Below are 22,651 nucleotides of genomic sequence, written 5' to 3'. Positions count from 1 at the left end.
AACCTGGTTATGATATTTTAATACACATCACAACCACAGAGGAGAAAGTACCACTGGAAAATGGTTCCGTATGTGTGAGAAAGTGTTAAGTTAGTACAGATGAGTACAGCATTTTGCTCACTTGGAATGAAAGTTAGCACTTATGATAATTGCTTGTATCCAAAGCTGTTTTGCAAAGCAAAAAGCACTGCTACTTGTGCAAGGTGAGCCCCCAGTTGTTGCCAGTCCCCCACCCACTTGCACTCTCCTGCACTGCATCCTATATTGTTCCACCAATCCTCAGGAGCAGCTTTGCGAAGGTGTGGGGGACTGCAGTGAATAGAGGAGACGGATGGAAATGGAAGGTTGCCTTTACATTTGCTCAAATGTCTCTTTAGGTACCAGCCACCATGATGAAATGTTAAACGTGTGCCATTGTCAAAAATGGTTACTGCTTAATACTCAGGTTTCACATGGATTAAATGAGTCCATGTTGGATTATGCATTTAACAAAGTGAAACTTTGTTACAGTGAAGGAAAACAAAGTCAAAAGAACTGCAGAAAGGGCATGGTGTTTACATTTGCATTAGACACTGAGGGCAAATTCTGTTGACAAGTGCTACCTTTGTGGGCATAACCCAAGAGTTAGATGGGAAATCGAACATAATGGCAACCCTGAACCTCAATCACCCCTTGAGCTTCATCCACAGGAGGAAGCTTAGCTTAAATTACTGTAGCTTCTTCTGATTATTTTCAATGGAACTGCAGTCCTTGCTCAGACCAAAACTGGAATAAAGGCATTGTTTTAAGGCATATGCAGAGTACCAAATGAACCAAGTTTCAGTACTGTTTTAATTCCAAACACTGTTGAGCAAAAATATCCAACCCATTTTTCAACTTCTAAACATTTAAGAATGACTAGCCCTCTCCTTTTATACAGTTTGTTCCAAAAAGAGGCTTCTGTCAGTACAATTCCCACTGTTGTTTTCGTTGTTGTTAATGAAATAGAATAGATATATTTTCTAACTGGCTTTGTTTGGACTCTTTTTGTTTTCCATCCCATATGTTTTCATGCATGAGACAGTGTGATTTGTGGGCAAAAAGAGGTGCAGTTAACAAATATGCTGTGAAATTGAATTTGGTATTTAAGTGTTACTATGAAGCTACTGTGTACATACTTTGAAAATGTTTCTACACAAAGCCACCCAGACTCTTGTTAGATAAGAGCATTTGATTGGGGGGGCGGGAAGGGGAGGAGTGGGAGACTCCATCCATTACAAGGACACTTCAGTATTTGAAAAATGTGGATAGATACATTGGACCACCTATTGATTGACATCTTCATGCAATCCTGCTTATTGGATTTAACTAAATCTTTCTTTGAAGTGTTTCTTAGGGGGGACGCGGATGCTTTTATAAAATTTCACATTCATTCATAATAGATTGTTCTGATTTGACAGCTATCGAATAAGGAGTTTATACCAGGCTATTTAAAATGTAAATAGAAATGTGGAGAAAATCTGTGTGCTGTTTTGCGAAAGCTTGCTTCATGCTTCAGTATTTTATAGAGTGTTCTATAGCAAAGCATATATGAAGGATAGTTTCTAAAACACAGGAGGCTGTTCTAAGCAGATATTGACAAAGGTAGAATTTTATCCTTTCTATGGGACCGAGTTTATGTATTTTTTGCAGTTCTTTCCTGTATATATAGTTCTACATAAGTTAACATTTTTCACTTTTCTTAGTTCTGCCACTGTGTATTATTTGTTATTTTTTTATTGATTGCTCTCCTTTCCCCCCCTTATGTGTAAATGTGTGGTGAGGACTGGATTTTTGTCTAGTTAAAATGTCAAATGCTTTTGCTTTATCTGTTCAGCTTATGCCATCCTTTTTGTGTGTGAAATTTTATCTTCTCATCCCCATAAAAGTTTTATATCCAATTATAAATGTGTGCTTTAGCTAAATGCTGCTTTCAGCTATACCAAGAGGTTCCACCAACATATTGCATAAAGCAAATTTGTAGGTGACACATCTGAGGAACTTAAAGGGAAGCCCAATTTTTTATATAAGGCAAATCATTTTTTATTTTTTTTTATCAGAGGTGTTTGGCACTTCCCTGGGCTCTTACCAGATTATAAAACGAAAGGAAAATGATGTGGAAAATCCTCCTCAAGAATGTAGGAGAAATTTTTGCAGGGAGCCAAGGCAGATTAGGATCTGTGGCCAGTGATTTTCCTTAGGAAATCAATGGTTGAACTTGAACGTGAGACCAATTCACCTGTTCTTATAGCTGGATAATAACACTGAATTTGAACCAGTAAATTCTTCCATATGTAGGCTAAAATTACTATCTGTGGTTTTATATATGCCTGACTTGTTATTTGACTCCAGTTTCGAATCATGGAATTGTAGGGCTGGAAGGGACAACGAGGGTCATCTAGTCCAACGTCCTGTTTACCTAGTCCTAGAACTTTTCTTCTTCAACAGTTCAACCTATCCTAGGCTGGTAGCCATGTCCTGTCGGTGCAAGGAACTTTCCCCCCTCCTAGAGGTGCACACAGGGGGAGGGGGAGCATGAATCCTTGCAGTATGCGTTAGTTGGATACCATCCACATGTTTCTGTTGACCGTTGCTAATCAGTAAGCAACTTCTCTCTCTCTCTCTCTTTCTCTCTCTCTCTCTCTCTCTCTCTCTCTCTCACTCACTCACACACACACGTCCTTTCATTATACTGCATATAAATCCTATTGGAATAGGGGCATTAAAACAGTGCTTGTGAAGGAGAAGGGCTTTTGTTTGTATGTGTGTGTGTGTGTGAGAGAGAGAGCAGTGATGGCAGAGTATATTACACACCTTAATGCTACAGACCTTCATGAAACAACAATGAACGGAATTACAATGGTACCTTTAGTTACGAACTTAATTCGTTCCGGAGGTCCGTTCTTATCCTGAAACTGTTCTTAACTAGAGGCGTGCTTTCGCTAATGGAGCCTCTTGCTGCTGCTGCACTGCCAGCACATGATTTCCTTTCTCATCCTGGGGCAAAGTTCTCAACTCGAGGTAACTCTTCCAGGTTAGCAGAGTTTGTAACCTGAAGCGTTTGTAACCTGAGGTGTTTGTAACTCGAGGTACCACTGTACAGGGCTGTATTATTGAGCACACTTATTTGGAAGTAAGGTGCACACTAACCAATAGTATTTAAGTATGAGTAAACAGCTACAGCCAACATGGGGAATCTTATTATCCCTTGGGAGTCATCATTAGGGGTTGCATGCCAGTGACAGGAGGGGGAAAGCCAGTGATTGACAGATCTGAAGTGAGTGGTGGACAAAGAACCACCCTTCCTCTCTTGATCACCTACTCCCTTCCTCTCTCTATCTCTCATTTTGCCACCCCCTTTCCACTTGTTTCCCCCTGTCTTCATCACTTGAAATTGATCTGTCTGTATGTTTAGGCAAATGAGATCCTTATAGATTTCCCTATATTTAGCGCCTGTGAATTCCCTAAAGCCCATGAGTCAGTGCTTTTTTAATATAAAAAGTACTTTAAAAATGTATCTCCCCCTCCCCCCCAGGCAAGCTGTGAAATAAGATCGCATAATATAAGATGGAATAAACATTAGGAGACAATACAGTAAAGCTGGAACATAGTGCAGTGCTCCAGCAATGCTCCTTTCCATGGCCTGCCCCCACTTTCATTGTTGTAGATGAGCAACAGTTACCTCTTACCCTCACTGCAAATTGGTCCTGAAGTGCCAAAGATTCCCAGAAGCTGGGTTCATATCTCATCGATCAAAAATAAATAGGCCGCCTCTATCTAGTTATTCAGAGCAGCAACAAAATACCATAAATAAATGTCACCCTGGATGACTGTGAAAGTAATGCAGAATATTTTATAGGCATCTACTGTATATTCTGAAATCCTATCTGAAGTCAGAGACAGCTGTGCATGCTAAATGCCATGTGGGAATTTTGATGTTAAATGTATGAATCAAAACAAGGGAAATGGAAATCTTCCAGTATTGCTTGGATATCAACATTTAAGACATGGCAGCTGGCTGAATACCCGCCCTCCCTCTCTCACACATATACTTTATACATCGACTTCTGCCCCCTTCTTGCCTCATGCTGAATGTGAAGAGAATTGAGGCTTCCCCAATATTTTTTATTTTGCTTGGAAATGGAGTATATGAGTATTAATCTCATAGACTGAAAACTGACACAGAAACTTCAGAGTTATAGACATTGGGTGGTATTCAACTCTAGTCCTACTCAGAGTAAGCCCATTGATGTTAATAGCCATGATCAAGATAGGTTCAATGGATATACTGTGAACAGGACTTAGTTTAATACAACTCATTACATTTGCAACATAAATCATAAAGCTGCTGAAGTAGAAATGATGCTTTGAACGTGATCAGGAATGTCTTTTCCTTCCAGGATTGTGGGAGTTGTTGTTTAGTAATAATCTTGGCAGAAAATTACATTTATGAGCATGTTCAAAGCATCAGCAGCTAGAGACCTAACTAGCTAGTGAGATGGACTTCTACTGCTGGTTGCACACACACCTACAAACAAAGGGGTGCGTATGTCTGTCTTATTTTCTCCTCTCTCTTTCTCTTAGCTTGTGACACATTTTGGGAACATTCCTGTTGAATTCTCACAAAATTGAATGCTCTGTGTGTGGTGGGGTGGACATTTCTTTTTGAGAGAAATTGGGGAATGTTTACCTATGCCTAGTTTACCTAAGCCAGTTTTTTTAAAAGTTTTGCAATAGGCAGACAAGATGGGCTAGAGTAGGATGTCAAAGACTGAGAAGGAAAGGAAAGTGTGAGACACGTGAAATTCAGAGATTTGTAAACAAATAGGTTCATACTTGGATCAGACCAGTCCAGTATTGCAAAGATATAATCTCCAGTCACTTCCTGGATCAGAGGTGGATTTAGGGGTGTGTGACTAGTTTGGGCATGGAGCACTACAGGGGTCACCACAACTATTATGTAGAATGGAAGGTGAGAGAGGGGGCATCAAATTTTGGCATTGCACAGAACGTCACTGAAATTTGAGACCCCAAGATCTTCCACTGCCTGGATACTTCCTTAAAAAGCACAAGGAATAATTGCAATAGTGGTTAGATGTGAGAAATAAAGATACAAAACCAAGTCTGGAATAGAAACTAGCCAAAATGCTTGGCAAGAGCTAGAAAGCTGCACATAGCCTGCATTACCAATTAAGAATGAGGAACAATGCTTGTCAGAATATGTTGGACCCACTTAAACCTAGTTTCTGACCATAAAATTCAGGTATTGGAATTATCGACAGCACCGTGGTGTGAGGCCTTGAATAAACAAAGACCTCTTTTCTTCAAGCCCAGTAAGGACTCTAGCAGAATATCAGTTGAGAAAGACTCCTACTAACTTTGCTTATGTTATACCCCTTCCGAGTTTTGACGAGAGTTCTTATTTTATATAGTAGCCATTAGAAAGCACCAAGGTGCTATTCTGTGTTAACTATGAAGGAACAATCTGACAGCTTGAACTGTGACAGAGGATGGGTGGCAGTCTTGGGAAAGGTAGTTTTTGGTTCACCTTTAATGAAAAAGTTGGTAGCCAGTACCATAACAAAGTTATCTGGAACAAAACAAGATGGGAGGAAAAAACCAACTTCACAAAAGAAATGGAAAATGAAATCTTTTTGTTTAATGTGCACACACAAAAATAGCTTTAGATTCACTTCTCCCTGATCCTCAAATAATGTAGCATGGAAAATAATGCATAAATGACTGATGGAGAGGTAGAGATGTCTTTATGATGAGAAACATTTTCCTTTTGTCAAAAGAAAGACAGCCTGCATCACCGATCAACCCCCACGCTCCACACCTGTGCATGGCAGGGAGGAGAAAGTGTCAGTGATTGCTTCTAAATGTATCATTTAAATCATTATTTCCTTTATGTTCCTTTTTTTGCCAACAATATAAATGTACATTTGTGGGGAGGAGAAGACGATGAATGTGAATCCCATCTCTGCTTTTTCATGCTAGCAAAACAAATGAATACATGGGGGGGAAATGACTTAGGACTTGAAAGATGTATTCTCTGTTGCCCTAGTTTATGGAGTAAGAGTGTTACATTGGAAACTGCAAATTGGCAGTCAGCTATCATAGTTGTGGCCTTTGAAAGTCAAATGGCTTTATATCTGAGCTTCAGCTTATGTTAGGAGAAATTTAAGCTGCCTTTCTTTTTCTTCCCCTCCCTTCCTCGCCTTTCCCCCTTCCTAACTTAAACATCAGTCATGCATCGGTTTTTTTATTACAAATTTCAGAATACATCAGAGAGGGACTGATTTCCCTGTGTGTTAAGGTAATCCTTTAAAGGTCACCGTCTAACCAATGTGAACTTCCAAGATAAGGTGCTGAGAGTGGGTATTTCTTTTCCTTGTGTGTTATTATGCGATAGGATATTTTGAGAGCTCACTTTGAAGTCTCAAGTCCTTGCCTGCTGGTTCCCAATTTGCAAATGCTGACTTATTAATGGTTGTTGGTGAGACATGTACCTGTTCGTGTTCCATTGGCACAGAACCAAGCCTTTTAGAGTTTATGATTGGCTGGATATGAATGGAACTGAGTTTGAGGACAAAGTAAATAAATTTAATGGATAAAGATCAGACTACCATATTGACAGCTGAGTAAACATGCTTTTAGATGCATTAGTGTGGAACTTCTGTTCTGCTGTTGTAAAATCAAGTATGAGTTCTTGTAACATGTTTCCATTAAAGCACAGCAAATATGAATCAGATGGAGAGACTGTTTGAAAAATGACCTTCCATTCCTAAGTTGCTAAGAAGAGCTAATATTGTGAGGATTAGTGGAGGCAATAAGAGCAAATCAGGTCCTTCTGAGTGGTTGGCCTACCAGTTGTCAACCTGGATAAAAAGAAGCATGTAAAGGGATGTGGTGGCCATGGCAACAGTATACTTTAGACAGGTGGAGGCCAATCACTCACCATCGCTTCCTCAATGTGTACTTTGCAGCAGTCATGACTACCGCTACCAATAAGATGCAATAAGATACCAATAAGATTTTGGGGATGTATTTCTGGGAAGGTGCCTGTGCAAGGTGGCTTACATTCAAAAATAATGAAATATAAAAAGAATAGTACCAAAATGTAAAACTATATACTACCATGTAACAGCATTTACACACTCACACCCAGAAAGGAACATAATTCAGCTACCATCACCCCACTAATAAACATCAATCTTGGAAGACCAGGGGGGAGGTAAATAGTTCTTTGTGGTCTTCCCAAAGGTTTGCAATGTAGAAATTTCATACAAGTCCAGTTGCAGGGAGTTCCATAGGTGTGGGGCCACCACCCACCTTACTGACTTAATAGGTGGGCACACCAGAAGAACCTTCATAGCAGATCTTAAAGTGTGGGCAGGAGTGTTTGTTCCCTGTACTAATAAGCTGAATGAACCTGTTTTCTTAAACCTTCTCCTGTACCTTTTACTATTTTGTTCCATATTTAACAGGAATGCCAACAATATAATCAGGGTCCCCTGACAAAACTGAAAAATAGAAGTTACGGGGGTATAAACAATTATTGTAGGCAGTCTGTCTTTGCCATTCATATCCAGAAGCTTGTGTTATAAATATGTGTAAGTAGAAGTGTTTCTAATGGCACCAAACTCACATTTATATCCAATAAGCAGAAAAATATTTTAAATGTTTATTAAAAAATCAGTCTTACAGTATCTACTGCAAACGGTTGATCATATCAGCAACATATTACAGCCTTTAAAAGCCCAGCATTTAATATCCCTCATCATAATTACATGATATAAATTATGACAGTAAAACAGATAATTCACACTACTGAAACAGGAAAGTGTTTCTATATCCTCTTCTCTGGATTGGGTTTGGCTGAACCTGTGTCTGGAGGGTGTTACAAGATTTCACAGATTTTAATTGTCTGGCCACATGGAATGCAGACCTCTTTAGGCATGCAGAGCTTCATAATGTTAGTTATGATTGCTGCCCATATGACTGAGGTGATTATTACCCTTGTAGTAGGTCTTTGAGCTAGTGGGATGGATAAAAAGCTTTTGTGTAAACCATCCCTGATCCTCTGACTCATCCAGTCAGTCTCCCACCCCAATCCCAACCACCCAGCCCATTAAACAAGGAATTGGGAGGGAAATCTCCTTACAGTTATTCCCATCATGGCTAATAAGTGGCACTGCAATAAAAATGAAACCTTATTAAAACTGTAAGTGTTTGAGGAAAGAAATGAAAATGTGAAATTGCAGAGCCTGGCAGACTTTTGGCATTACTAACACAAAGTCCCACTATAAAGAAAAATGGGAATATTTAGCATTAATTCCTTTACAAAAATCAGATTCACTTTGTCTCATTCCACTATAATTCCTTGGTATTAAAAGGAGCTTATCAGAGTTGGGTAGTAGACTTTGTAGCTATACTTGGAGGAGTGCAGTAATATGTCCAGCCAGTCTAGAAATAATATATTTCTCCAAACATGAATGTAGCTGACATGTTCTCTTGCCATATAAATATATTTACTACCAAGACAGACTGGATTTGTATCAATATATAGTAATTTATCCTTATATATTAATATTTCTTATCTTAATATTGATAATTTGTCACTTTTTTTTTACATGAGAGACACAAACGTTTGAGTGATAGCTTAATCAAAAGCATGTTCTTGAAAGTGAATTCCATTAAAATCAGTGGGGCTTTCAGTGCTTGGAATATGGTGTTCAGACAAATAAGGTAACAATGGTCCTAAATGTTTGCTTTTATAGAAACAAGCTGGAGTTCTGGGTTCCCCTCCCCCTTAGACATACTGAGCACAAAACCAGCAGATATTAAGAAAATAACATTAAGGTATATGAGTAATGTTTATAAGCAATAGTTTTGCCATTCTCTGAAGGGCATTCCTGTCCAGCTAAAAAGACAAATGGTTTTATTTTATAGCTGGTATCTAAAGAACCGGATGGCATGCCAAAGTTTCTGACGAGAATATTTCACTTATGATGAAAAGTATTTTTACAATGTTAGCTGCTTATTTTATTTTTTTTAATTTTCATCAAACTGAAGGTTGTCAGGCTATTACATTTTAAAAGCTGGCATTTATCAATTTTCTCATGAAGGCCCAGCTTTCCATTTTGTGGACGGTGGAGAAAACCAATGCAAGTGACATGTACTTAGCAGAAGCTGGTTTGATGTACTGTGTACACACACACACACACACACACACACACACATATGATCCTTACTGGATATGGAAAGTTGATCACTGAAACTTTTTCCCTAGAGAGGAGGTGATAATATAAGCTGCTGAGCAGTACAAGTGCACTTTCATAAAGAGAGAGAGAGATGTACACTTTTTAAAAGCCAGCTATATGCAGTAGCATTTGAGTATTAACCCTCTGCACCCAAACGTAGCCCTTTTGCTAGGCAGCTTCAGATTTATGATGAAAGGTATTAGTTCTCTAGAGAGCATGTGAGTTGACTATTAGCCCTGGGCTTCAGAGGCTTGGATGCCTTATAGCTACACCAGCAGGTGTACAGTCATGGGAGATCTCCAGGGGTTAGGGGGTCTTGTCAAGAATCCTCAGTAGAACAAAGACAGGAAATGTTTACCTCTCCCCATTCCTGAGAACCTTTGAACTTCAGACTAAGAATACTAAGTTAATACGGACAGGAGGTGTATGAGATAGGAACCAACTATCAGTTAGTGTCAATGCTCTATTTTGCCCTCCAAAACAGTGAAGCAGCCTGTGTTCAGGAGATAACAGGGATTCCACATTGTATTGAGATGCAGAGTAGAGAATGCAATGCAAATGTAAGTTAAGCACACATTCTCCACTTATTTCTCTCTTTTGCTGGGGAGGAATGGATGCACGTCCTAACTGTTGGTATAAAAGCAAGCAGCAGCAGGAGGAGGGAGCATTCTCAGAATGGCACCACATGCACCTGAGCAACAGCCCCTGGAACACCCATGCATGCAGTGTGGCTGTACAGGGGCAACTTGCAGACATGTCCCTTTCTCCCTTTTCCTACATTGTTGCAGGTACCTTTTCCACTGGGAGGTGGTGGAGAAGGAAGGAGGAATGTGTTCTACAGCTGGGCCAGAGATATGAATTGGACAGTTATAGAGCTATGTAGTGGCAGCAAAAGCAACAGCACTTGTTAAGAAGAAAGAGGGGAGGGGGGTTAAGGGGTTAAGGGCAAGATAACAGCAAGCCCTATTCTGTTGTACCTTATCCCTGATGCTGCTGGATATGCTTATTTCCCCAGCAACAGTACTGCAAGCACTGTAAACTAGTTTTGGCTCTTATTTTATGGTAGTAATGCTAAACCTGCTCTATAAGCAAGTTTACTTTTTCTCCAGTCTGGCAAAGCAGGAGTGGGGGGCCTTTTCCCACATTCTCTGGTGTACAATGCTTCCTGGAGCTGCCTGCCAGCTGTGACTGGGGACAGAGGTAAAATTTTAGGTAGATCTGCAGACACTTCCACACCCCTCCACCCGCCATCCAGATAAAGCAAGAGGAACAGATTCAAGGACAGATTCCAACCCTGTAAAACCACTCAAGTGTGGTGTGAATTGAGTCTATAGAGATCAGGTATGGCCTGTGGAGAGTGTCACAATTGACCCAAGGGCTGGTGATTCCTTTCCCCTGATGCCACTCTGAGACCACTAAAAAAGCAGACGGGTGGGGGGGGGAACCACCACAATTCATCCACTGCCCAGAACTTTTCTTTCTCTACCTGGCACACAGAAAATGTGGAGATTAAATTAGCTAACCCCACCACACCCCCAGTTCACACAGTTATTCCTTTCTGGCTATTTCAGAATTTGGGATATGATGGGAGGGTGTGTGGTACGTAACAGTGGGCTGAACTGTGGATATCTGAATTTCTCCCTGTTTTATTTTCAAAGAGGAATGGGATAGAGGAAAGGTATATCATCTGGAAAACAACCTAGGCATCAGTTAACATAGATGTAAACATAGATGTAAAAGGAACAGCAAAATGCATCTTTCCTCTACTTATGTGTTAGGCTTATGTTATCCTAAGCATAAACCCAGTACTCAGATACCCACATATTAATTTGCCTGTTGTGTTTTCCTTGCCCAGTTCACTTATTTTCTCAGCTGTGTATCTTATCTATCTCCTCTGCATGCAGTTCATCATATTCAATAGCGTGACTTATCTCTTTATTTGTTTTCCATGTTTGGTCTGCATCTTCAAATATTTCAGTTCCCATAGGACTATTTTCAATCTCATTCATAAATGGAGTTGATATCACTCTTATCTTGCAAATATAAGAAAATAACCCTGGCTATATATTCTAAAGTGTAGAAGCAGCCAGTTGAGCTGTCAGCTGCAGTGTGAGATTGCCTCTCTGGGAATGTTTGGCTGGTCATTTTACAAACTGTGAATTTTCAGATTGCAATAATGACAGGGATGAATACCTGGGGATTATTGTCACTACCTTTTTTAGGGGTGGGGATGTCTTTCATTCCTATTTCTTTCTTAATAGACAATTCAACTAAGATAAAAAGTACATGCCATTTTTATATTGTGCTGTTTTTTTACCAGATAAAAATTACAAATCATTGTATGTGGTTATTGTTCCATACTAATTGGGAATACAATTTGTCTGATGGGTCTGGTACAGGGGTTCAAATACCCTTACAGTGCCTCTTAGCAGTGTAACTCATTGGAATCAGATGGCTCCTCTTGCAGTCACTCATTGGGTGAATATACATAAATATTTTGATGCACTTGCAGCTACTCAGACAACTGGTCAACTTCTGTATTGACCTGCTAAATGGTGAGGAGAATTTTACCATTACCAATGCAGTATTATAAAATCAAGAAGTACTTTAATCTAGATCAGAAACATCTTAGGCAGCAAATCTCCTAGATGTAATCCCCTGCTTCCCATGTGTAGCATGTTTCAAAATTACATCTATTGAGACAGAATCTTGCACAGGATTTGGAACCAGCCACTATATAAGTAGCATTGAAATTGGCCTTTAAAATGTTTTGGCATTCCTTCATGATCACCATTTACCTGAGGCTCATCTATCTGAAAGGAAGTCAGTTGCAGGGAAAGAAGCTGCCACAGAACTCTTAGACTGCTATTGTTTCCTGGAAGATATTTCATCTGTCTGTTCTCATAGGAATCTTGGAGCCACTTGTTCATTTATAGAAATCTGGGGTCTCAAAATGTAACCAAATGGAGTCCATTCGTCATTCATAGGCTGTGCGAAGAGTTATTTCATTGCATGTTGCAAAACCGTATGGAACTCCGAGCAAGACCTACTCAGTGGTGGCAATGCAACTTTGGAACCAGTTGCCCAAGGAAGTCCTTCATACCACCTTGTTACAGTGGGTTACAGACGCTTCAGGGTACAGATGCTTCAGGTTACAGACTCTGATAACTCAGAAATAGTACCTCGGGTTAAGAACTTTGCTTCAGGATGAAAACAGAAATCGTGAGGCGGTGGTGCGGTGGTAGCGGGAGGCCCCATTAGCTAAAGTGGTACCTCAGGTTAAGAACAGTTTCAAGTTAAGAACGGACCTGCAGAACGAATTAACTTCTTAACCCGAGGTACCACTGTATAAGAATTCAGGTGCTGTGTGGAAATACAAGGGGAGTATTAAACCAAAGACCTATCTAGTCCAGCATCTTGTTTCCCACTGGTCACAAGCAGGATGAAGAAGAAGAAGAGGAGTTTGGATTTGATATCCCGCCTTTCACTCCCTTTAAGGAGTCTCAAAGCGGCTAACATTCTCCTTTCCCTTCCTCCCCCACAACTAACACTCTGTGAGGTGAGTGGGGCTGAGAGACTTCAAAGAAGTGTGACTGGCCCAAGGTCACCCAGCAGCTGCATGTGGAGGAGCGGAGACGCGAACCCAGTTCCCCAGATTAGGAGTCTACCGCTCTTAACCACTACACCACACTGGCTCTCTTAGGATAGAGACTTATCTAATTTTATCAGTTATTTAGAACTAAAGTGCTGAAATGGATGGTTCTATTGCTTTTGCTTGTTCTTTAAATTATTCTATATGTCGTTTTCCTGCCTGCCATGTGTGCTTGATTTAGATTTTAGAAATTGTATATTTGGTGTAGGTGCCTTGTGGCAAAATCATGATGAAGCACTTTTAGAAGTAAAATAAATAAAAGAGATTCGTGCAGGCTTGCTTGTGTACCATATGCATGGTAGCTAAAATGTTATTTACCAAGGATTATCTTTTAAAACAGGATCTCTCTTTTTGAAAATAAAACCTTTAATAGAATGTATGACCTCTACCCTTTTGATTTTTGATATGAAGATGAATTCAGGCCTCTCACTCCTGGAGGACAAAGAGACATATTAATAAATATATAGGTGATGGGACTTTTGACCAACCAGAGTTATTTACATTACTGCAGGGTCAAGCAGTTGCAGTAAGTGTTGGGAGGGGATGGGTGAGGGCCACATTCAGACTCACTGAAATGCTGTGCGAAGAGAGGCCTGAGAAGTTTTGTGATTAAAGTAAAGTGCCATGACTAATCCGTATCATACAGCTTGGAAGCTGCTGGAAAATAAATATTTTGAATGCTGTTAATATTTTCCCTTTCAGGTGCTGGCATGTTATAAACACACATTTCCATTACTTGTAAAATAAGGTTGGTTATCTTCTTCATTCAGGATGCTGATACAGATGATGAATTATGGTAAGGTCACATTCAAATCAGCAGCATAGTTTTGGGGAACTGTATTGCATAAAACAATAAGCTTTTTTCAAACTAGATACTGCTGATCTAGAATTATTCATTTTTCCCCAAACCCATTTTCAGTTATTTGTAAAGCAGTAAAGCTACTCATTGCTTCAGTTTTAATGTTCCTCTGCTGACGGCTTAATGGTATTTACAATTCTGTATATGCCAACTCGGAAGTAAGCCACATTGAATTCAGTGGAGGCTACTCCCAATTCAGTGTGTGTAGAATTGGAGCTGTAGTAAGTTTGCTATCTTGATTTTAAGATGGAAGGTCATATGTAGCTGGTGTACCTCCACAGATGGAAGGTACCTGTCAGTGGAATAGGGAGAGAGGCAAGTTGTAGCAATCTCCCTTCCCCTGCCTCCCAAAATCTGTTCTGGAGGATTGGGGAACCGTCTGGAGCAAATATAGGGGAAGGATGGGGGACTGTGAGGGGTGGTGGCAGAACATGCCTCCTCTGTTCTACCAGCAAATGCCTTCCTTTATCAAAGGGTCACAAAGTGAATATCACTCATTGATCAATACAATGAGGTGGTAAAAATATAACAGTGCATTCATACTGGTAGGCATGTGCAAAGCACCGGTGGTTTTGAATGATTTTTCATTTTGTGCCTCTTGCAGTGCCATTTTGGATGGTCTCCTCACCACCTGGGTGGCTTTAATTGGCTGCAAGATGGGGGTGGAGAACTGCAGCAGAAAGACAATGTGTGACCCTTTGGACCCTGGTCTTAATAAACATAAAAAAACACCCAGTAGATTATGGCATGGCATGCCCAACAGGAATGACAATATCATCACTTGCTCTGTGCATCAGATGCATTAGAGCGGATAACAGAAGGCCTGGGTCAACCTAAATATCCTCCAGTGGTCTTTGCTAGTCCTCTTTTCCTCTGCTGTAAGGCCTCCAATATGCCACTCAGTACAGAAATCATCTCCATTGGATGAAATAAACAATTATTATGCCAATTTTATGGATTAATGCTTTTCTCCCCAATACTGGAATAGTTATACTCCTGGTGATTCAAGATTTTGGAGCTTGAACTAGTCATGTGACTGCTGTAAAATAAACTTGCTTCCTTAAGTTTAGCATGAAAAATACTGATGGACTTACAATATTGTTTGTATCCTAGCTGAAGTTTATTCTTTGCTTTGTAAATGTAATATTGAATTCTGTCTGGGAGGATTAATATAACTGGAAATTTTTATCTGTACATAACCAAACTACTGGCAAATCCGCAGAGCGTACTTAGTTCTACAGTAAGCAATTTCTAATCAGAACATTTTGATGTCAGCTCAGTGGCTTCTGAATTGGATTTACAGGAATTTGCTGTGATGTGATAGCTTTCTTATTTTCAATCAGAAATGCAACCAATTTATGCAGGCCATATTTTACTTTGAGTAATGAGGACAAGGGCAACAATTTACTTGATTGTACGTTAATACTTTTGAGTTCCCATATTATTCTCAGAGAAATAAAAGTGGGTTGCAAAAATTCACCTTTGTGTTAAGATGTTAATTCTCCAGTTCTAGACCAGGGTGTTAGCAAGATCCTTTGCAGATTAAATACCAAGTGAGACCTGTTTCCCCAGCTTAGATTCTTTATGGACTGTGGACCCTGATTCAATCAGTATTGGTTTGTTATTTCCTAATTGCTTGAACATTTATTAAAGCAACCTGGGGAGCTAGTGTGAAGGGCAACAGAATAAATTCTGTCGACCGTTTTAGTTCCTTTTACATTTTTGCTCCCCCCCCTACATTCTTGTGCATTCAGGTGCTTACTGTAGGTCAAGCAGGGATTTCTCCTAACCTCATTCATAAGAATTTGCTTTGTGCTGAGTCAGACCATTGCTCCAACCAGCTCAGTCCTGTCCATACTGCCTGACAACAGCTGTCCAGGGTTTTGCCTGAGTCTTTCCAGCCCTGTCTGGAGATGCTGGGGATTGAGCCTGAAACCTCCTTCATGCACAGCATTTGTTCTTCAATGCAAGTACAGTCTCAGATGTTTCCTGCTTTAAAATATTGAAATAATTTTAAAGATCCTAAATAGCTGTTACCGCTTATCATCACCCAAAATGAGCTTTCTTTTTAGCCCTTCAGGCCTTTGAAAATGCTTCAGTTTCTCTTACAAACCAAAATACCTTTGTATCACGACATGGTAGTAAAACAAGAACATTTAAGTTCATAGGCAGGCACTGAAGGTTTAAAACCATTGTCACATTATGTAGTAGAAAAGATAAAAGAGGTTATTTAAATAGACATTGAAGCATAATAGAAAATAAGGTATACTTTGTTGTTTAATCGTTTAGTCATGTCTGACTCTTCGTGACCCCATGGACCAGAGCATGCCAGGCACTCCTGTCTTCCACTGCCTCCCGCAGTTTGGTCAGACTCATGTTTGTAGCTTCGAGAACACTGTCCAACCATCTCGTCCTCTGTCGTCCCTTTCTCCTTGTGCCCTCCATCTTTCCCAACATCAGGGTCTTTTCCAGGGAGTCTTCTCTTCTCATGAGGTGGCCGAAGTACTGGAGCCTCAGCTTCACGATCTGTCCTTCCAATGTGCACTCAGGGCTGATTTCCTTAAGAATGGATACGTTTGATCTTCTTGCAGTCCATGGGACTCTCAAAAGTTTCCTCCAGCACCATAATTCAAAAGCATCAATTCTTCGGCGATCAGCCTTGACTAAAAAGAAAGCTTCCTTTGTCCTCCTGGTGTATAAGGCAGTGTGTGGGGAACCTGTGGTTCTCCAAATGTTACCATCCATGCCACTCGCCGAAGGATGCCATTGAATAAGTCAGTATTGCTCAGGATTGCAATAGAAAAGCGAATTGGGGAGGCTTATAGAAATAATACTATATTTACGTGAATCTAATGCACATCAAATCTAATGCGCACCTCAATTTTCAAATTCTTGAAACCAACGAAGTATTTGCTGGCACCATCAAATCTAATGTGCACCCTAATTTTTGCGACATAATTTGACCCCCAAAAATGTGTGCATTGAATTCAAGTAAATACAGTAGGTTTCTATTCTCTGAGCCAGGAGTGGGTAACCTGTGACTTGCCAGATGTTGTTGAACTCCAGCTCCCATCAGGCCCAGCTGTCACTGCCAATAGCCATGGATGCTGGAGACTGTAGTCCAACAATATATGGAGGGCAACAAATTTATCCCTGCCCTATGCTAAGCAGGGATGGATAACTCTAAGTCTGAGTTGGATAACTCCGCATGGCTTGGAAAATCCTGCTTTCCGCTATTATACTTACTTGTAAAAAAGTGTTTTTAAGGTTGAAGGAGTATTCTTAATATGAAAAGCCACTGCTGGGACTTTTGTTCAGGTAGGAATACATTCTATGTGTGAGTTGTTAAGTCTCGCCTCAAATCCCTGTCCTGTTATGTGTCCCTAAGGCTATGTTTTGAAGAAACATGATGTAGGGTGTATATTTTAAACAAACCTCTATTGACTTTTTGTTTTGGTCAGCCTTTTTTATTGAATCTTTATTGATTTTATTCAGGTTTGTTGTTGTAGCTGCTTTGTTTTAACTGTATTTTAAATGGACATTTATCTTTTGTTTTTGTTTTTTGTAAACCACCTTAGTAGAGCTTACCCTGAAAGATGGGGTATTAAGTAATTAGCAATCATGTTAATTGCAGTGATGAGTTGTAAAATAGCAATATCACAATTCTCAGCCGCTAGGTCAGTTAGTTAGGTTGGCCTCTAAAATGCACTACGTTATAATAATGCTACATGGGTAATTTATCCTCTCTTGGCTTTCTTCAGGGCCAATCAGTTCATTTCATCAACCCTTCCTTTAAAAGAATGTTAAGGCTCAGTTCTGAATAATAGTCAGATCTGTTTACATCATCGTTCATGCATGTATTTTGCATGCATGCAATTGCACTATTTGCTCTGGTCAACTTTACCCAATGTTCATGAAAAGTAGTCCAAGCCAGTGCAAGATCGGGGGATTTAATGTCAAAAACCTGAAACTTGTTTTTGTGGTGGATTTGGGGGAATTATAACAACATATGAAGTTCATTGCTGGATTAGACCAAAGGCCTGTTTTCCACAGTGGTCAACCAGACACTGTTTATATAATTTTAACTGTTTATGTTAAGTTGCATTTGAAATAGGAACTTTTAAAAAAATGCATCACGAAAGATTCCTCCATCATTTATGCTTGGGGAAAAAACAATACAACTGCTTGTGAATTACCGTATTTTTCGCTCTATAAGACGCACCAGACCACAAGACGCACCTAGTTTTTGGAGGAGGAAAACAGGAAAAAAAAGATTCTGAATCTCAGAAGCCAGAACAGCAAGAGGGATCGCTGTGCAGTGAAAGCAGCAATCCCTCTTGCTGTTCTGGCTTCTGGGATAGCTGCGCAGCCTACATTCGCTCCATAAGACGCATACACATTTCCCCTTACTTTTTAGGAGGGAAAAAGTGAGTCTTATAGAGCAAAAAATACGGTATCTCCTAAGTTGACATAAAATTGTTGCTGAGAAATCAGCAGCTCAGGAAGACTGTCTGCTTGAATTTATACTTTTACGTTTTTGTGTAAGCAAGAAGTCAGTTACTCCAAGAAAAATCTGGTAACAGAAAGCTGCTGAAAAGGTATCGAGTGATGTTCTCTATGCATGTAAAAAGTGGTGGCATTCATTACAGTGCCTACAATGAGTGAATACTCTTTTCTTTATAAGAAGGTTACATTATATGGAGAAATTTCAAAGCAGCTCAGTAGTTTTTCTTAGGGAGAACAAGAAAAATCAGGCAAACAGCTTTTGAAAAGATAATAATGCTTTGTGTGATGTGAAACTGTACAGACAGTATGTCCAAAATACTTGTTTGCTTTTCCAGCCTCATTTTGTTTCCTCTGTAGAGAATGGTTGTCAAAATAGCACTGCCCTTCCCAGCAGCAACTGATGACTTCTAAAGGAAAGCAACACAAACTGGAACACTCATCTGAGGGGGAGGGAACGCAATACACATTTTATGGGAGATTCAGAGATAACAGACACTGAGATTGCCACATTTCATGCCAGTACAAAATATAATAAAACTATTTGTTTATTCTTCTTTATGTGCTAACGGATTGTTTTACAGAAATATGATTTTCCATCATTCCCAATGTTCATGGATGCTGCCATTCTTTTTTTCAAAAAAATAATTTTTATTAACAGGCCAATCAAATCACATTAATTCCAAATCACATTAGTTCCAAATTATACAATAAAATTACAATTTTATTGGGGGTACCCATACTTCACACTCCGAAAGGGATCCAAACATCACTCTTGCTGCTGATTTAATTTCACAGTTCTGTCCAGTTCTGTCCAGATAGTCTCTTTATTATTTTCCTCATCTTCTTGTTGTTATCATATGTTCCTTTCTTTGTGATCTCTGATAATCTTCACAAGCGGGTTGAAAACAAACATGTCCTGTGTGGATTTTACACTCTCCAAGAACCATATCTCATAAAGGACAGATGCCATTTCCACACCTCCGTAAAGAACATTCCTACAGTCTGTCCGTTGATTTCCACCGGCCTGCCAATCTGTATCTCAGGGGGCCCTGCCAGGTCAAATTCACATTCCGATAACCATACATTCACATTCCAATGACCACGGTACTCCTCCCCCTGTCCTCCTGTGGGCAGGCCTGTCTTGACAAATCTCCATTTGGAACTGAGTCACAAAGCTTTCCTTCCATTCCCGATCAATAATTTATTTCCAAACAGTTCTTAATCTCCTGCTTGTGATTAGTAATTTGCAACGATTCTTTCTCTCTCAGAGGGAGGATTATTGGGTACTCACATAAGACAAAAAAAGAAAAGTTTTTTCCTCCCCCCCTTTCCATTTCAATCCGACATACCAGTCTTTTAATGATGAGTCTTCACTTGATTTATTGCCCAGCCCATTGCTCCGCACACAGAGATCCCATTAATCAGCAGTCTTTACTCCCGATCTTCACTTGAAGTATGTGCATTTGCTTCTTTATCCAATTATATATTTCGAGCTGATGCAAACCAGTGTGCGATCAGAGACAGCGTCCGGGAGAGCGACCCCACCCGAGGGCTTCGTGCCAAGTGCCCTCACCCCCTTCTTTCGAATCCAGGGGTGAATTATGGACACAGCAGGCAAGGCAGTCCCCCCCATTCCCTTGGGGGGGGGCAAGGGAGGCTGCCTACTCCCATATCAGCCTCTTAATTACCTCGTATGGGTCGGAGAGATGTTATTGTCGGCCATCTTCCAATGCGCCCCCTGGTGGCCCCCCCCATGGATGCTGCCATTCAAGCTTGTATCAGAGATCCTGTCTCCTTTGGATTTCTCCATCCCCACTCTATCACCCCCTCAATGAGTTTGGAAAAGGAAAGCAGATTGCCAAAAGGGCTCAGAGGGAGCTGTTTTGAATCAGTCTGGGCCCCGGAGTCTGGGCCTGATCCTAAATGATAGTAGACTCATTAAATTTCTAAATATTTTATTTAGAGGCAATAGGCAACACGTTAGATAAATAGGCTTAATGGATAGTATGCCCGTGTTTTCATGACTCTTAAAAACAAAAATAATCCATTTCAGCAAATTTTCTTATACTTTGTGGATGCGCTCAGTGAAGACAGGAAAGCCTTGTCAATTTCACTTACTTAAAAATAATAATTAAAAAGCTAGATATTTTACTATTAAAATGTAAAAGTGGCTGGGGAAACCGAGCCAGATGGGTGGGGTATTATTATTATTATTATTATTAGGCAAGGTGGCCACACACACTTATCTCTGCAGTTCTATCATTTCAAGGCAAATTGAAGGTGAACTTGAAAAACAATATGTCAATTTCAATTAATTTTTGTCTTTAAACTATAACAGCTCTCATTACACTTTTAACTCCAGGAATTCTCAAACTCCAAGAACTTCAGATTGATTGATGGCTTGCCACCCACCATTCCTATGGAAAAAGTGACACAGAGAGGCAGTGATACACACACAATCACCAAACATGCTGCAGACCACATCACTGGGCAAGCTGAGATAATTGTAGCTTGTCAGATCACACCTCGAGGGATTGCACTTCAGTTGCAAAAGGTCCAAATATCACTACGAAACGGCACTTTAAGATTGGTTCAGCCCTCGGGAGGCATGGGGACAGTAAAGCAACATTTGGGAGGAACATCATCTGCAGTCTTGCAGATAGCAAACTGTGTTGATGCCAGAGAAAAAGGTTCCCATGTGGAAACATCCTGATAGGACTGTCATAAAGTTCAGAAAGAAAATGAGTATGTCTAATTACATCAGTATACCTGGTTATCGTGTTCATTATGCCTTTCAGTACCATGGACAGTATATTTTGTACTCATGCATGTTTCGCTGGGCTGCTGCTTCCTGACTGAAGTTTAAGTGTTGGGTTTAATACTTGGTTAATAAGTAGATATTAATTTGAAAACAAGCCTCTGTGGTGTTGAGTACTACATAGAAATGACTCCATGGGACTTTTTATAATTAGAACTTTGGATTTTGCACTCTTTCCCACTTTAGTACCTCGAACTATAAATTGCTCAACAACTTGGCTTTGAAGCTACTAAGCCTTGATGCCATTTTCAGTAGTTCTGCCAATATGAGCTGATTTCATCTAGTGAGCTCTTTTAATATATGGTTGAACTATAGAGAATCTTCCTTGCAGCTCTGCCAGCTTGCTTGGCAATTACCATGGGGCTATATAAACAAGATATAGACTTAGGCTGGCACAGTTGTACTGGTCGCTTTATCAGACTTGTCACATATACTTTTTTTTACATCAATCAAAACCACCCAAAAACAGTTTCATTGAAGGGAAATCTGGGAAGTGTGTTTGTTTTGCATCAGGATATTGGCTTTGAATCAAATAAAAAGAAAGGATCCATTTAAGTACCCACTCAGAATTAAAGTGCTGTGCTAGTATCGCTATTGTTAATGGTTGAGAAAACACTTTCATTATAAGCTGCTTTTCTGATGCACATGGCTTTTTGAAAAATTATCCTTCAAGCTGAAATCTATCATAGTTACTCTCCGTCAAAAGGTGATTAGGCTTCTTTTCTTCTTTTTATTTAAAAAATCAATATTGCTTAGTGGTGTCTGGCTGGGACATTTTCAGCATCATCACTTGGCTTATCCTTCAGGAAAAAAATAACTTAAATGCAGCTACTGCTCTTCACATTTAAAATACATTTTAGAATTTAACATCCCCGTCCCAAAAATCTCTTCAGTTTAAGAAAGTGTTAAAACTTTCACACACACACACACACACACACATTTGTTCACATACCAAAAAGCATATACATGGTACATTAAGACTTTTCTCTTCATCCATTGGAACAACCTGTCCCATTTCTGATGGCGTACTTTCCCCTGCCCTCTTCCCTCTGAACAGCCCACCCATTCTGTGAAAGTGTATCACCTTTATCTCTCTCCAACCCAGTCCTATGTACCGGGGAGAATGTTGAAACTGTGTTAAAAGCACAAAAAGTGGCTGGATTGAGAGAGAGAAATTGCCTGTTTAAGCTCTTAACAGCGATATGTATTCTGTAGGTAAATATTAGAATGAGGGTGGGAAAATCTTTCGTACTCCTACTGTTTTTGCCTGCCCGCCCATACAGGCAAGCAGCCCTGAATTTTTAGCACTAATATAGCACAGTAGGAAAGAAATATGACAAAGTTGTCCTCTGCAAGCCCCAAAGTTCCAGACTAGCTAGCGCTCTAGACAAAAGCACTGGAGACATACTGCAACATTTTGTTGTTGGCTCCCACATGTATTTCATATTATTGAAAAACTTGTGAGATGTGTTCAGTGTGACACATGCAATCTTCTCCTACACATTCCCTTAAGCAAAAGTACCTGGGCCTGT

The 22,651-nt window shown here is 39.9% G+C and overlaps 1 protein-coding gene and 1 long non-coding RNA gene across 4 annotated transcripts in view; both read left to right on the top strand.

Moving 5' to 3' along the window:
* The window catches only part of PRKN (parkin RBR E3 ubiquitin protein ligase), a 612,533-nt gene that overhangs the window by 130,708 nt on the left and 459,174 nt on the right, over positions 1-22,651 (top strand). The window lies entirely within an intron of this gene.
* LOC310841695 lies at positions 13,685-18,854 on the top strand. The gene is made up of 2 exons (XR_014562700.1): positions 13,685-13,732; positions 18,659-18,854. It is a non-coding gene; the product is annotated as an uncharacterized lncRNA (long non-coding RNA).

The sequence above is a fragment of the Podarcis gaigeae genome (assembly GCF_964106915.1).
Source record: "Podarcis gaigeae genome assembly, chromosome: 3".
Lineage (NCBI taxonomy): Eukaryota > Metazoa > Chordata > Lepidosauria > Squamata > Lacertidae > Podarcis > Podarcis gaigeae.
The sequence above is the reverse complement of the archived record's forward strand: the minus strand, read 5'-3'. Positions and strand labels throughout refer to the sequence as shown.